At 46.1% G+C, this 18,287-nt stretch overlaps 1 protein-coding gene across 1 annotated transcript in view; it reads right to left on the bottom strand.

Moving 5' to 3' along the window:
• The window catches only part of LOC120030920, a 68,152-nt gene that overhangs the window by 16,266 nt on the left and 33,599 nt on the right, over nucleotides 1-18,287 (bottom strand). The gene's annotated exons all lie outside the window — the stretch shown is intronic.

Here is an 18,287-nt window from a genome sequence, read left to right on the forward strand (position 1 = left end):
ATATCTCTCCCCCATCCCCAGCCCAGCTCTCTCCATACCCAGCTCTCTCCCCTATACCCAGTCCAGCTCTCTCCCCCATCCCCAGCCCAGCTCTCTCCCCCATCCCCAGTCCAGCTCTCTCCCCCATCCCCAGTCCAGCTCTCTCCCCCATCCCCAGTCCAGCTCTCTCCCCTATACCCAGCCCAGCTCTCTCCCCCATCCCCAGCCCAGCTCTCTCCCCCATCCCCAGCACAGCTCTCTCCCCCATCCCCAGCCCAGCTCTCTCCCCCATCCCCAGCCCAGCTCTCTCCCCCGTGCCCAGCTCTCTCCCCCATTCCCAGCCCAGCTCTCTCCCACATCCCCAGCCCAGCTCTCTCCCCCATCCCCAGCCCAGCTCTCTCCCCCATCCCCAGCCCAGCTCTCTCCCCCATCCCCAGCCCAGCTCTCTCCCCTATACCCAGCCCAGCTCTCTCCCCCATCCCCAGCCCAGCTCTCTCCCCTATACACAGTCCAGCTCTCTCCCCCATCCCCAGCCCAGCTCTCTCCCCCATCCCCAGCACAGATCTCTCCCCTATACCCAGTACAGCTCTCTCCCCCACCTCCAGCCCTCTCACCCATACCCAGCCCAGCTCTCTACCCTGTACCCAGTCTAGCTCTCTCCCCCCCCCCCAGCCCAGCTCTCTCCCCCACCCCCAGTCCAGCTCTCTTTTTAGATAGATATCCCCCTGCGGCAATGGAGGAGACGGGTCCAGTAGAGACCCAGCCACTCTGGAGAGAGAGAGGGAGAGGCAGTGAAGGGGATGAGGAAGAGAGGAAGAGATGAGGAAGAGAGGAGAAAGAGAGGAGAAAGAGAGGAGGAAGAGAGGAGGAAGAGATGAGAAAGAGAGGAGCAAGAGAGGAGAAAGAGAGGAGGGGTGACAGAGCATGGCGGCCGTGCCAACCGAACAACCATAGATCTGCAGCGGCTGCCCCGTCAGCTAAGACTCCGGCGGCGACCTGACAACTACCGCTGACATGGGGAGAAGCACTTGAGCGTCATCTGTCTTTTTATTTCAGAGGCCCTGCTGCAAACGAGCGATGCAGAGCTGAATATGAACGGGGGGTCTCTGTTCTGGTTGGCTGGTGCTGGTGGTGACAGCTGTGGTGAGGCTAGTTGACACGGTGGGAGGCAGGCTGAACTTGTAGTGGGCTGGTGTGTGAGAGAGTTGGGCCGGGAAACAGCTGAGCACCAGAGCTCCAGATGGTACAGAGAGAGCGTATGGGGAGGCTGCGGGTGAAAGGGTGAAAGGGTGAAAGGCTAAAAGCGTAAAAGCCAGTCTGTCAGACAGAGAAAGATGCGGGTGGATGGCCTGTCCCTGAAAACATTTCTTCCCTCTGCTCCACCCTCCAATGGTACATGCACCTGTCATGAGAGGGTGGGCCATGCCTCATTACTCCAGCTTAGTCATGAACCCCACCACCTGTAGGACCCTGCATGGTTTACCATGACTGACAGCCGGGGCTAAGAACTAAGCAGTGGTCACCAAGTTTTTTCTCCAGCCCTACACTAACCTGATTCATCTGATTCAACGAATAAAGGCCTGTACGATCGGGTGATAAGTGGGGAAAGGTGTGGTCTGTCTGGAGCTTTATGTCACAGGTGGTAGTGCCTTCACTCTACCAAAGGGTTGCTGGTTCAAGTCCCACTTTATTTGTTCCCCCTCAATATCAGTTAGTAAATCCAATTGATTCTTCAAAGCAAATGTGAAGCACGGTGCTCTGTAATAGATCACTGTGCTTTATTTCTTCTATCTGTTGTTAGTGGTAATGATATAGACAGTAGCAGTGTTGTGCACATACCAACACACACACACACACACACACACACACACACACACACACACACACACACACACACACACACACACACACACACACACACACACACACACACACACACACACACACACACACACACACACACACACACACACAGCAATCTGATAATAATATTCTCCTGTCAGCCTTAAAGGCAAGATGGCGTGTCAGTTTCATAACTCTCAGACTGAGTCACTGTGTTCACCAGCAAGGACTGCCTCCCTGCGCCCACACACGGCCACTCTAATAAACACACAGTCTCACACACACACGGCCACTCTAATGAACACACAGTCTCACACACACACGGCCACTCTAATAAACACACAGTCTCACACACACACGGCCACTCTAATAAACACACAGTCTCACACACACACGGCCACTCTAATAAACACACAGTCTCACACACACACGGCCACTCTAATAAACACACAGTCTCACACACACACGGCCACTCTAATAAACACACAGTCTCACACACACACGGCCACTCTAATAAACACACAGTCTCACACACACACACGGCCACTCTAATAAACACACAGTCTCACACACACACGGCCACTCTAATAAACACACAGTCTCACACACACACGGCCACTCTAATAAACACACAGTCTCACACACACACGGCCACTCTAATAAACACACAGTCTCACACACACACGGCCACTCTAATAAACACACAGTCTCACACACACGGCCACTCTAATAAACACACAGTCTCACACACACACGGCCACTCTAATAAACACACAGTCTCACACACACACGGCCACTGTAATAAACACACAGTCTCACACACACACGGCCACTCTAATAAACACACAGTCTCACACACACACGGCCACTCTAATAAACACACAGTCTCACACACACACGGCCACTCTAATAAACACACAGTCTCACACACACACGGCCACTCTAATAAACACACAGTCACACACACACACGGCCACTCTAATAAACACACAGTCTCACACACACACGGCCACTCTAATAAACACACAGTCTCACACACATACGGCCACTCTAATAAACACACAGTCTCACACACACACGGCCACTCTAATAAACACACAGTCTCACACACACACGGCCACTCTAATAAACACACAGTCTCACACACACACACACGGCCACTCTAATAAACACACAGTCTCACACACACACGGCCACTCTAATAAACACACAGTCTCACACACACACACGGCCACTCTAATAAACACACAGTCTCACACACATACGGCCACTCTAATAAACACACAGTCTCACACACACACGGCCACTCTAATAAACACACAGTCTCACACACACACGGCCACTCTAATAAACACACAGCTCCCACACACACGGCCACTCTAATAAACACACAGTCTCACACACACACGGCCACTCTAATAAACACACAGTCTCACACACACACGGCCACTCTAATAAACACACAGTCTCACACACACACGGCCACTCTAATAAACACACAGTCTCACACACACACGGCCACTCTAATAAACACACAGTCTCACACACACACGGCCACTCTAATAAACACACAGTCTCACACACACACGGCCACTCTAATAAACACACAGTCTCACACACACACGGCCACTCTAATAAACACACAGTCTCACACACACACGGCCACTCTAATAAACACACAGTCTCACACACACACACGGCCACTCTAATAAACACACAGTCTCACACACACACGGCCACTCTAATAAACACACAGTCTCACACACACACGGCCACTCTAATAAACACACAGTCTCACACACACACGGCCACTCTAATAAACACACAGTCTCACACACACACGGCCACTCTAATAAACACACAGTCTCACACACACACGGCCACTCTAATAAACACACAGTCTCACACACACACGGCCACTCTAATAAACACACAGTCTCACACACACACGGCCACTCTAATAAACACACAGTCTCACACACACACACGGCCACTCTAATAAACACACAGTCTCACACACACACGGCCACTCTAATAAACACACAGTCTCACACACACACGGCCACTCTAATAAACACACAGTCTCACACACACACGGCCACTCTAATAAACACACAGTCTCACACACACACGGCCACTCTAATAAACACACAGTCTCACACACACACGGCCACTCTAATAAACACACAGTCTCACACACACACGGCCACTCTAATAAACACACAGTCTCACACACACACGGCCACTCTAATAAACACACAGTCTCACACACACACGGCCACTCTAATAAACACACAGTCTCACACACACACGGCCACTCTAATAAACACACAGTCTCACACACATACGGCCACTCTAATAAACACACAGTCTCACACACACACGGCCACTCTAATAAACACACAGTCTCACACACACACGGCCACTCTAATAAACACACAGCCTCACACACACACGACCACTCTAATAAACACACAGTCTCACACACACACGGCCACTCTAATAAACACACAGTCTCACACACACACGGCCACTCTAATGAACACACAGTCTCACACACACGGCCACTCTAATAAACACACAGTCTCACACACACACGGCCACTGTAATAAACACACAGTCTCACACACACACGGCCACTCTAATAAACACACAGTCTCACACACACACGGCCACTCTAATAAACACACAGTCTCACACACACACGGCCACTCTAATAAACACACAGTCTCACACACACACGGCCACTCTAATAAACACACAGTCTCACACACACACGGCCACTCTAATAAACACACAGTCTCACACACACACAAGCGCGTACGGGCACTCTCATACACATGCGAACACACACACGCAGGCACTCTCGTAATCACTGTCTATTTCTCCCAAACACACTGATCAAGGGTTGTCACCCTACACCGTCACCGAGACACTCAAATAATTGAGCAACAGAATGATGACACACTGGCAAGGCCAGATGATACACACACACACACACACACACACACACACACACACACACACACACACACACACACACACACACACACACACACACACACAGTCACACAGTCACACACACACACAGTCACACAGTCACACACACTTTCACTGAAGTAGTTCTTCACTGAGTCGTTCACCTTGACTGTGTTTATGTGTCAGTCGATTCAGTCCTCAGCCAATCAATGCTCCAATCACTGTGCTTGTGAAAAACGGGTTCCAAAAGGGTTCTTCGGCTGTCCCCATAGGATAACCGTTTTTGGTTCCAGATAGAATCCTTTTTGGTTCCAGGTAGAACCCTTTTGTGTTCCATATAGAACCGTCTGTGGAAAGAGTTCTACAAGGAACCAAAAGGGTTCTAACTGGAACCAAAGTGGTTCTACCTGAAATCAAAAAGGGCTCTTCAAAGGGTGAGGGGAACAGTCAAAGAACCCTTTAAGGTTCTAGATAGCACCTTTTTTTCTAAGAGTGTAGAGTGAATCGTTTCTGTCTGTCTGTCTGTCAGCACTTTTAATCAAATCAATGTCAGGGAATCCCTTTCAGTAACGAAATATCATAAACAAAGCAGTGTAATGGAGAAAGCTGGCGGGCAGTCGCAGCGTCGTCGGATGGGTCGTCCACTGTCTCCCTTAATGGTCGATTATTCTGTCACGTTGGCATGAATGAGTCGGAAGACAGGCGCAGGAATGTGTAATAGGGGTTTTATTCATCCCAATTTACGGCATGCCGTGTAAAGGCACAGGGACGAAGACCAAACAAACACGGAACAAAACATAGGGTTGAAACCCCAGCAAAAGAGCGAGGAGTACCTCGAATAAATAACACAATGATTATCACACGGGGCGAGACCCGTAATCACCTGCGCAATCCACATGGTCACGAAAGCCAAAACACACAGCACAGGTACTCACACGCACCAACGGACATTGTAACAGTAATGGACAGCACCATGGTGAATGAAGGGCACATATATACAAATACTAATCAGTGGGAATAGGGGACTGGTGTGTGTGATAAAAGTTCCGGAGGGATCCGTGACAGAAAATGTACAAAAAACTGCAGAAAATGTAAACTGTATTTAAAATAAAACACTTAGTCAAAAACTGGACATCTTAGTCTTAATGATAGTTGATTTTTGCAGATGCATCATGGTTTTGTAACTCAGTTTGCTACAGACATTTTAAAACTGGTTTCATGAGAATTCCCCACACACGGGCACACACACACGGGCACACGCACACACACACACGCACACACACACACACACACACGCACAAACGCACACAGGCACACAGGCACTCAGGCTGCATTATTAGAATTGGATTATAGTGCCTATTCAGCCCCCCTTCAGCGACATGTCAGCAGCAACACACTATGCCCACCCTGCAGAGAGAGTCTGCCTACAGGTCACATGCACACGCACACACATGTAGACACACACCAGACAGTCAGCTGGTGGAGCCTTCCTTATGCACCAGTTGACATCACATCTGTTTACTCGTTTCCTCAACATCAGCCCAGGTAATGCACTGTAAATGATGTGGCTGTATAATCACTGTGGTTTTACACTGAGTATACAAAACATTAGGATTACATAGACTGACCAGGTGAAAGCTATGATTCCTTATTGATGTCACCTGTTAAATACACTTCAATCAGTGTAGATGAAGGGGAGGAGACAGGTTAAAGAAGGATTTTTAAGGCTTGAGACAATTGAGACATGGAATGTGCATGTGTGCCATTCAGAGGGTGAATGGGCAGGACAAAAGGTTGTGCTTTTGAACGGAGTATGGTAGTACGTGCCAGGTGCACCGGTTTGAGTGTGTCAAGAACCTCAACGCTGCTGGTGTAACCGGTGTGAAATGGCTAGCAAGTTAGCGGGGTGCACGCTAATAGCGTTTCAATCGGTGACGTCACTCGCTCTGAGACCTTGAAGTAGTTGTTTCCCTTGCTCTGCAAGGGCCGTGGCTTTTGCGGAGCGATAGGTAACGAGGCTTGGAGTGTGTCAGTTGTTGATGTGTGCAGAGGGTCCCTGGTTCGAGCCCAGGTAGGGGCGAGGAGAGGGACAGAAGCAATACTGTTACACTGGGTGTTTCACACTCAACAGTTTCCCATGTGTATCAAGAATGGTCCACCACCCAAAGGACATCCAGCCAACTTGACACAACAGTGGGATATATTGGAGTCAACATTGGCCAGCATCCCTGTGGAATGCGTTCAACACCTTGTAGAGTCCATGCCCTGACGAATTGAGGCTGTCCTGAAGGCAAAAAAGGGTGCAAATATACTCAGTGTATATGATCACTGTAAATGATGTGTATGTGTAATCACCATGGTTTTATATGAGGAGGTAGTACAGTAGAGTGATGTGGTATAGATATCAACATCACTGCTGGTACAGAATAGTGATGTGGTATACTGTAGATATCAACATCACTGCTGGTACAGAATAGTGATGTGGTATACTGTAGATATCAACACCACTGCTGGTACAGTAGAGTGATGTGGTATACTGTAGGTATCAACACCACTGCTGGTACAGAATAGTGATGAGGTATACTGTAGGTATCAACACCACTGGTGGTGCAGTATAGTGATGTGGTATACTGTAGATATCAACACCACTGCTGGTACAGAATAGTGATGTGGTATACTGTAGATATCAACACCACTGCTGGTACAGAATAGTGATGAGGTATACTGTAGGTATCAACACCACTGGTGGTACAGTAGAGTGATGTGGTATAGATATCAACACCACTGCTGGTACAGAATAGTGATGAGGTATACTGTAGGTATCAACACCACTGGTGGTGCAGTATAGTGATGTGGTATAGATATCAACACCACTGCTGGTACAGAATAGTGATGAGGTATACTGTAGGTATCAACACCACTGGTGGTGCAGTATAGTGATGTGGTATAGATATCAACACCACTGCTGGTACAGTAGAGTGATGTGGTATACTGTAGGTATCAACACCACTGGTGGTACAGTAGAGTGATGTGGTATAGATATCAACACCACTGCTGGTACAGTAGAGTGATGTGGTATAGATATCAACACCACTGCTGGTACAGTAGAGTGATGTGGTATACTGTAGGTATCAACACCACTGGTGGTACAGTAGAGTGATGTGGTATAGATATCAACACCACTGCTGGTACAGTAGAGTGATGTGGTATAGATATCAACACCACTGCTGGTACAGTAGAGTGATGTGGTATACTGTAGGTATCAACACCACTGGTGGTACAGTAGAGTGATGTGGTATAGATATCAACACCACTGCTGGTACAGTAGAGTGATGTGGTATAGATATCAACACCACTGCTGGTACAGTAGAGTGATGTGGTATAGATATCAACACCACTGCTGGTACAGTAGAGTGATGTGGTATAGGTATCAACACCACTGCTGGTACAGAATAGTGATGAGGTATACTGTAGGTATCAACACCACTGGTGGTGCAGTATAGTGATGTGGTATACTGTAGGTATCAACACCACTGGTGGTACAGAATAGTGATGAGGTATACTGTAGGTATCAACACCACTGGTGGTACAGAATAGTGATGAGGTATACTGTAGGTATCAACACCACTGCTGGTACAGTAGAGTGATGTGGTATACTGTAGGTATCAACACCACTGCTGGTACAGTAGAGTGATGTGGTATACTGTAGGTATCAACACCACTGGTGGTACAGTAGAGTGATGTGGTAAAGGTATCAACACCACTGGGAGGTACAGAATAGTGATGTGGTATACTGTAGGTATCAACACCACTGGTGGTACAGTAGTGATGTGGTATAGGTATCAACACCACTGCTGGTACAGTAGAGTGATGAGGTATACTGTAGGTATCAACACCACTGGTGGTACAGTAGAGTGATGTGGTATAGGTATCAACACCACTGGTGGTACAGAAAAGTGATGTGGTATACTGTAGGTATCAACACCATTGGAAGTAAAGAATAGTGATGTGGTATACTGTAGGAATCAACACCACTGGTGGTACAGTAGAGTGATGTGGTATAGGTATCAACACCACTGCTGGTACAGAATAGTGATGTGGTATACTGTAGGTATCAACACCACTGGTGGTACAGTAGAGTGATGTGGTATACTGTAGGAATCAACACCACTGGTGGTACAGTAGAGTGATGTGGTATACTGTAGGTATCAAAACCACTGCTGGTACAGAATAGTGATGTGGTATACTGTAGGTATCAACACCACTGGTGGTACAGTATAGTGATGTGGTATACTGTAGGTATCAAAACCACTGCTGGTACAGAATAGTGATGTGGTATACTGTAGGTATCAACACCACTGGTGGTACAGAATAGTGATATGGTATAGATATCAACACCACTGCTGGTACAGTATACTGATGTGCTATAGGTATCAACACCACTGCTGGTACAGTAGAGTGATGTGGTATACTGTAGGTATCAACACCACTGCTGGTACAGAATAGTGATATGGTATACTGTAGGTATCAACACCACTGGTGGTACAGTAGAGTGATATGGTATAGATATCAACACCACTGCTGGTACATTAAACTGATGTGGTATAGGTATCAACACCACTGCTGGTACAGAATAGTGATATGGTATACTGTAGGTATCAAAACCACTGCTGGTACAGAATAGTGATGTGGTATACTGTAGGTATCAACACCACTGCTGGTACAGTAGAGTGATGTGGTATAGGTATTGACATCACTGGTGGTACAGTATACTGATGTGGTATACTGTAGGTATCAACACCACTGGTGGTACAGAATAGTGATATGGTATACTGTAGGTATCAACACCACTGCTGGTACAGAATAGTGATGTGGTATACTGTAGGTATCAACACCACTGCTGGTACAGAATAGTGATGTGGTATACTGTAGGTATCAACACCACTGCTGGTACAGTAGAGTGATGTGGTATAGGTATTGACATCACTGGTGGTACAGTATACTGATGTGGTATACTGTAGGTATCAACACCACTGCTGGTACAGAATAGTGATGTGGTATACTGTAGGTATCAACACCACTGGTGGTACAGAATAGTGATGTGGTATAGATATCAACACCACTGCTGGTACAGTAGAGTGATGTGGTATAGGTATCAACACCACTGGTGGTACAGAATAGTGATGTGGTATACTGTAGGTATCAACACCACTGGTGGTACAGTATAGTGATGTGGTATACTGTAGGTATCAACACCACTGGTGGTACAGTATAGTGATGTGGTATACTGTAGGTATCAAAACCACTGCTGGTACAGAATAGTGATGTGGTATACTGTAGGTATCAAAACCACTGCTGGTACAGAATAGTGATATGGTATACTGTAGGTATCAACACCACTGGTGGTACAGAATAGTGATATGGTATAGATATCAACACCACTGCTGGTACAGTATACTGATGTGCTATAGGTATCAACACCACTGCTGGTACAGTAGAGTGATGTGGTATACTGTAGGTATCAAAACCACTGCTGGTACAGAATAGTGATATGGTATACTGTAGGTATCAACACCACTGGTGGTACAGTAGAGTGATATGGTATAGATATCAACACCACTGCTGGTACATTAAACTGATGTGGTATAGGTATCAACACCACTGATGGTACAGAATAGTGATGTGGTATACTGTAGATATCAACACCACTGCTGGTACAGTATACTGATGTGCTATAGGTATCAACACCACTGCTGGTACAGTAGAGTGATGTGGTATACTGTAGGTATCAAAACCACTGCTGGTACAGAATAGTGATGTGGTATACTGTAGGTATCAACACCACTGGTGGTACAGTAGAGTGATGTGGTATACTGTAGGTATCAAAACCACTGCTGGTACAGAATAGTGATATGGTATACTGTAGGTATCAACACCACTGGTGGTACAGTAGAGTTATGTGGTATAGGTATCAACACCACTGCTGGTACAGAATAGTGATATGGTATACTGTAGGTATCAAAACCACTGCTGGTACAGAATAGTGATGTGGTATACTGTAGGTATCAACACCACTGCTGGTACAGTAGAGTGATGTGGTATAGGTATTGACATCACTGGTGGTACAGTATACTGATGTGGTATACTGTAGGTATCAACACCACTGCTGGTACAGAATAGTGATGTGGTATACTGTAGGTATCAACACCACTGCTGGTACAGAATAGTGATGTGGTATACTGTAGGTATCAACACCACTGGTGGTACAGAATAGTGATGTGGTATACTGTAGGTATCAACACCACTGGTGGTACAGTAGAGTGATGTGGTATACTGTAGGTATCAACACCACTGGTGGTACAGTAGAGTGATGTGGTATAGATATCAACACCACTGGTGGTACAGTATAGTGATGTGGTATAGATATCAACACCACTGGTGGTACAGAATAGTGATGTGGTATACTGTAGGTATCAACACCACTGCTGGTACAGTAGAGTGATGTGGTATACTGTAGGTATCAACACCACTGCTGGTACAGAATAGTGATGTGGTATACTGTAGGTATCAACACCACTGCTGGTGCAGTAGAGTGATGTGGTATAGGTATCAACACCACTGGTGGTACAGTAGAGTGATGTGGTATAAATATCAACACCACTGGTGGTACAGTATACTGATGTGGTATACTGTAGGTATCAACACCACTGGTTGTACAGTATAGTGATGTGGTATACTGTAGGTATCAACACCACTGGTGGTACAGTAGTGATGTGGTATAGGTATCAACACCACTGGTGGTATAGTATAGTGATGTGGTATAGGTATCAACACCACTGGTGGTACAGTAGAGTGATGTGGTATACTGTAGGTATCAACACCACTGGTGGTACAGTAGAGTGATGTGGTATACTGTAGGTATCAACACCGCTGGTAGTACAGTATAGTGATGAGGTATACTGTAGGTATCAACACCACTGGTGGTACAGAATAGTGATGTGGTATAGGTAACAACACCACTTGTTGTACAGAATAGTGATGTGGTATAGGTATCAACACCACTGCTGGTACAGAATAGTGATGTAGTATAGATATCAACACCACTGCTGGTACAGTAGAGTGATGTGGTATAGATAACAACACCACCTGTTGTACAGAATAGTGATGTGGTATAGGTATCAACACCACTGCTGGTACAGAATAGTGATGTGGTATAGATATCAACCCCACTGCTGGTACAGTAGAGTGATGTGGTATAGGTATCAACACCACTGGTGGTACAGAAGAGTGATCTGGTATACTGTAGGTATCAACACCACTGCTGGTACAGAATAGTGATGTGGTATAGATATCAACACCACTGGTGGTACAGTAGAGTTATGTGGTATAGGTCTCAACACCACTGCTGGTACAGAATAGTGATGTGGTATAGATATCAACACCACTGGTGGTACAGTAGAGTTATGTGGTATAGGTATCAACACCACTGGTGGTACAGAAGAGTGATCTGGTATACTGTAGGTATCAACACCACTGCTGGTACAGAATAGTGATGTGGTATAGATATCAACACCACTGGTGGTACAGTAGAGTTATGTGGTATAGGTCTCAACACCACTGGTGGTACAGTAGAGTGATGTGGTATAGGTATCGACACCACTTGTTGTACAGAATAGTGATGTGGTATACTGTAGGTATCAACACCACTGTTGGTACAGTATACTGATGTGGTATACTGTAGGTATCAACACCACTGCTGGTACAGAATAGTGATATGGTATACTGTAGGTATCAACACCACTGGTGGTACAGAATAGTGATATGGTATAGATATTGTGGCAAAGAAGGGGGTCGAGTGATAAATGGCAGATATGTGAGAGCAGAACTAATAAACGGGCTCTGCCCGATTACTAAAATGACCACCCCGATCAGAACTACAGATCACAAAATGGCCGAATGCCAAAACTACAAGTCCCAGAAGCAAGGGGAATCCTCAGAAGGTGGAGCCGACACACAGATAAAGGGTCAAGAAAAACCAGGAAGAGGGAGAGAGGGGTGGAAAGATCTATGAACCGTAGAGAAAGAGACAATAGATATTGACTGGATTTACCGTGTATGAGCTGGACTGTTTTGGACTTACCTGTTGGCGTTTGGACCTGGACATACCGAGAACCCGATTCGTGTACCGAACCCTGCTATCCTTGACCTTGCCTACGACCTGGGTGGACCATGACGGAGAAACAAACACACAGGTACTGTCCTGTTCGAAAGAACTCTCATTCTGGGGTAATTTGGTGACAGTTTCCCACTTAATTTGTGACAAACGTTCATAACCTTGAAGAGGTTTGCCACAATATCAACACCACTGCTGGTACAGTATACTGATGTGGTATAGGTATCAACACCACTGCTCGTACAGTAGAGTGATGTGGTATACTGTAGGTATCAAAACCACTGCTGGTACAGAATAGTGATGTGGTATACTGTAGGTATCAACACCACTGCTGGTACAGTAGAGCAATAGCATCGAAGAGCCCCCGCGATATACAACTGTTCAGGGAAGTCAGGAACCAATACACGCAGTCAGTCAGGAAAGCAAAGGCCAGCTTTTTCAAGCAGAAATTTGCATCCTGTAGCTCTAACTCCAAAAGGTTCTGGGATACTGTAAAGTCCATGGAGAACAAGAGCACCTCCTCCCAGCTGCCCACTGCACTGAGGCTAGGTAACACGGTCACCACCGATAAATCCGTGATAATCGAAAACTTCAACAAGCATTTCTCAATGGCTGGCCATGCCTTCCTCCTGGCGACTCCAACCTTGGCCAACAGCCCCGCCCCCCCCCGCTGCTACTCGCCCAAGCCTCCCCAGCTTCTCCTTTACCCAAATCCAGATAGCAGATGTTCTGAAAGAGCTGGAAAACCTGGACCCATACAAATCAGCTGGGCTTGACAATCTGGACCCCCTATTTCTGAAACTGTCCGCCGCCATTGTCGCACCCCCTATTACCAGCCTGTTCAACCTCTCCTTCGTATCATCTGAGATCCCCAAGGATTGGAAAGCTGCCGCGGTCATCCCCCTCTTCAAAGGGGGAGACACCCTGGACCCAAACTGTTACAGACCTATATCCATCCTGCCCTGCCTATCTAAGGTGTTCGAAAGCCAAGTCAACAAACAGATCACTGACCATCTCGAATCCCACCGTACCTTCTCCGCTGTGCAATCCGGTTTCCGAGCCGGTCACGGGTGCACCTCAGCCACGCTCAAGGTACTAAACGATATCATAACCGCCATCGATAAAAGACAGTACTGTGCAGCCGTCTTCATCGACCTGGCCAAGGCTTTCGACTCTGTCAATCACCATATTCTTATCGGCAGACTCAGTAGCCTCGGTTTTTCTAATGACTGCCTTGCCTGGTTCACCAACTACTTTGCAGACAGAGTTCAGTGTGTCAAATCGGAGGGCATGTTGTCCGGTCCTCTGGCAGTCTCTATGGGGGTACCACAGGGTTCAATTCTCGGGCCGACTCTTTTCTCTGTATATGTCAATGATGTTGCTCTTGCTGCGGGCGATTCCCTGATCCACCTCTACGCAGACGACACCATTCTGTATACTTCTGGCCCTTCCTTGGACACTGTGCTATCTAACCTCCAAACGAGCTTCAATGCCATACAACACTCCTTCCGTGGCCTCCAACTGCTCTTAAACGCTAGTAAAACCAAATGCATGCTTTTCAACCGTTCGCTGCCTGCACCCGCACGCCCGACTAGCATCACCACCCTGGACGGTTCCGACCTAGAATATGTGGACATCTATAAGTACCTAAGTGTCTGGCTAGACTGCAAACTCTCCTTCCAGACTCATATCAAACATCTCCAATCCAAAATCAAATCTAGAGTCGGCTTTCTATTTCGCAACAAAGCCTCCTTCACTCACGCCGCCAAACTTACCCTAGTAAAACTGACTATCCTACCGATCCTCGACTTCGGCGATGTCATCTACAAAATAGCTTCCAATACTCTACTCAGCAAACTGGATGCAGTTTATCACAGTGCCATCCGTTTTGTTACTAAAGCACCTTATACGACCCACCACTGCGACCTGTATGCCCTAGTCGGCTGGCCCTCGCTACATGTTCGTCGTCAGACCCACTGGCTCCAGGTCATCTACAAGGCTATGCTAGGTAAAGTGCCGCCTTATCTCAGTTCACTGGTCACGATGGCTACACCCACCCGTAGCACGCGCTCCAGCAGGTGTATCTCACTGATCATCCCTAAAGCCAAAACCTCATTTGGACGCCTTTCCTTCCAGTTCTCTGCTGCCTGCGACTGGAACGAATTGCAAAAATCTCTGAAGTTGGAGACTTTTATCTCCCTCAACAACTTTACACATCTGCTATCCGAGCAGCTAACCGATCGCTGCAGCTGTACATAGTCCATCGGTATATAGCCCACCCAATTTACCTACCTCACCCCCCATACTGCTTTTATTTATTTACTTTTCTGCTCTTTTGCACACCAGTATCTCTACTTGCACATGATCATCTGATGATTTATCATTCCAGTGTTAATCTGCTAAATTGTAATTATTCGATTTATTGCCTACCTCCTCATGCCTTTGTATGTACATTGTATATAGATTCTCTTTTTTTCTACCATGTTATTGACTTGTTTATTGTTTACTCCATGTGTAACTCTGTGTTGTCTGTTCACACTGCTATGCTTTATCTTGGCCAGGTCGCAGTTGCAAATGAGAACTTGTTCTCAACTAGCCTACCTGGTTAAATAAAGGTGACATAAAAATAAAAAAATGGTATACTGTAGGTATCAACACCACTGGTGGTACAGTAGAGTGATGTGGTATACTGTAGGTATCAACACCACTGCTGGTACAGTATAGTGATGAGGTATACTGTAGGTATCAACACCACTGCTGGTACAGAATAGTGATGAGGTATACTGTAGGTATCAACACCACTGGTGGTACAGTAGAGTGATGTGGTATACTGTAGGTATCAACACCACTGGTGGTACAGTAGAGTGATGTGGTATACTGTAGGTATCAACACCACTGGTGGTACAGTAGAGTGATGTGGTATACTGTAGGTATCAACACCACTGGTGGTACAGTAGAGTGATGTGGTATACTGTAGGTATCAACACCACTGCTGGTACAGTAGAGTGATGTGGTATACTGTAGGTATCAACACCACTGGTGGTACAGTAGAGTGATGTGGTATACTGTAGGTATCAACACCACTGCTGGTACAGTAGAGTGATGTGGTATAGATATCAACACCACTGGTGGTACAGAATAGTGATGAGGTATACTGTAGGTATCAACACCACTGCTGGTACAGAATAGTGATGAGGTATACTGTAGGTATCAACACCACTGGTGGTATAGTATAGTGATGAGGTATACTGTAGGTATCAACACCACTGGTGGTACAGAATAGTGATGTGGTATAGATATCAACACCACTGCTGGTACAGAATAGTGATGTGGTATACTGTAGGTATCAACACCACTGGTGGTACAGTAGAGTGATGTGGAATAGATATCAACACCACTGGTGGTACAGTATAGTGATGTGGTATAGATATCAACACCACTGGTGGTACAGAATAGTGATGAGGTATACTGTAGGTATCAACACCACTGCTGGTACAGAATAGTGATGAGGTATACTGTAGGTATCAACACCACTGGTGGTAGAGTAGTGATGTGGTAAATGTATCGACATCACTGGTGGTACAGTATACTGATGTGGTATACTGTAGGTATCAACACCACTGCTGGTACAGAATAGTGATGAGGTATACTGTAGGTATCAACACCACTGGTGGTACAGTAGAGTGATGTGGTATACTGTAGGTATCAACACCACTGGTGGTACAGAATAGTGATGAGGTATACTGTAGGTATCAACACCACTGGTGGTACAGTAGAGTGATGTGGTATACTGTAGGTATCAACACCACTGGTGATACAGTATAGTGATGTGGTATACTGTAGGTATCAACACCACTGCTGGTACAGAATAGTGATGTGGTATACTGTAGGTATCAACACCACTGGTGGTACAGAATAGTGATGAGGTATACTGTAGGAATCAACACCACTGGTGGTACAGTAGAGTGATGTGGTATACTGTAGGTATCAACACCACTGCTGGTACAGTAGAGTGATGAGGTATACTGTAGGTATCAACACCACTGGTGGTACAGTAGAGTGATGAGGTATACTGTAGGTATCAACACCACTGCTGGTACAGTAGAGTGATGAGGTATACTGTAGGTATCAACACCACTGCTGGTACAGAATAGTGATGTGGTATACTGTAGGTATCAACACCACTGGTGGTACAGAATAGTGATGAGGTATACTGTAGGAATCAACACCACTGGTGGTACAGTAGAGTGATGTGGTATACTGTAGGTATCAACACCACTGCTGGTACAGAATAGTGATGTGGTATACTGTAGGTATCAACACCACTGCTGGTACAGAATAGTGATGTGGTATACTGTAGGTATCAACACCACTGCTGGTACAGTAGAGTGATGAGGTATACTGTAGGTATCAACACCACTGCTGGTACAGAATAGTGATGTGGTATACTGTAGGTATCAACACCACTGCTGGTACAGAATAGTGATGTGGTATACTGTAGGTATCAACACCACTGCTGGTACAGAATAGTGATGTGGTATAGATATCAACACCACTGCTGGTACAGAATAGTGATGTGGTATACTGTAGGTATCAACACCACTGGTGGTACAGTAGAGTGATGTGGTATACTGTAGGTATCAACACCACTGGTGGTACAGTAGAGTAATGTGGTATAGATATCAACACCACTGGTGGTACAGAATAGTGATGAGGTATACTGTAGGTATCAACACCACTGCTGGTACAGTAGAGTGATGTGGTATACTGTAGGTATCAACACCACTGCTGGTACAGTAGAGTGATGTGGTATACTGTAGGTATCAACACCACTGGGAGGTACAGTAGAGTGATGTGGTATACTGTAGGTATCAACACCACTGCTGGTACAGAATAGTGATGTGGTATACTGTAGGTATCAACACCACTGGTGGTACAGTAGAGTGATGTGGTATACTGTAGGTATCAACACCACTGGTGGTACAGTAGAGTAATGTGGTATAGATATCAACACCACTGGTGGTACAGAATAGTGATGAGGTATACTGTAGGTATCAACACCACTGCTGGTACAGAATAGTGATGAGGTATACTGTAGGTATCAACACCACTGCTGGTACAGTAGAGTGATGTGGTATACTGTAGGTATCAACACCACTGGTGGTACAGTAGAGTGATGTGGTATACTGTAGGTATCAACACCACTGGTGGTACAGAATAGTGATGAGGTATACTGTAGGTATCAACACCACTGCTGGTAGAGAATAGTGATGTGGTATACTGTAGGTATCAACACCACTGCTGGTACAGAATA

Source organism: Salvelinus namaycush, chromosome 37 (assembly GCF_016432855.1).
Source record: "Salvelinus namaycush isolate Seneca chromosome 37, SaNama_1.0, whole genome shotgun sequence".
Classification (NCBI taxonomy): Eukaryota; Metazoa; Chordata; class Actinopteri; order Salmoniformes; family Salmonidae; genus Salvelinus; species Salvelinus namaycush.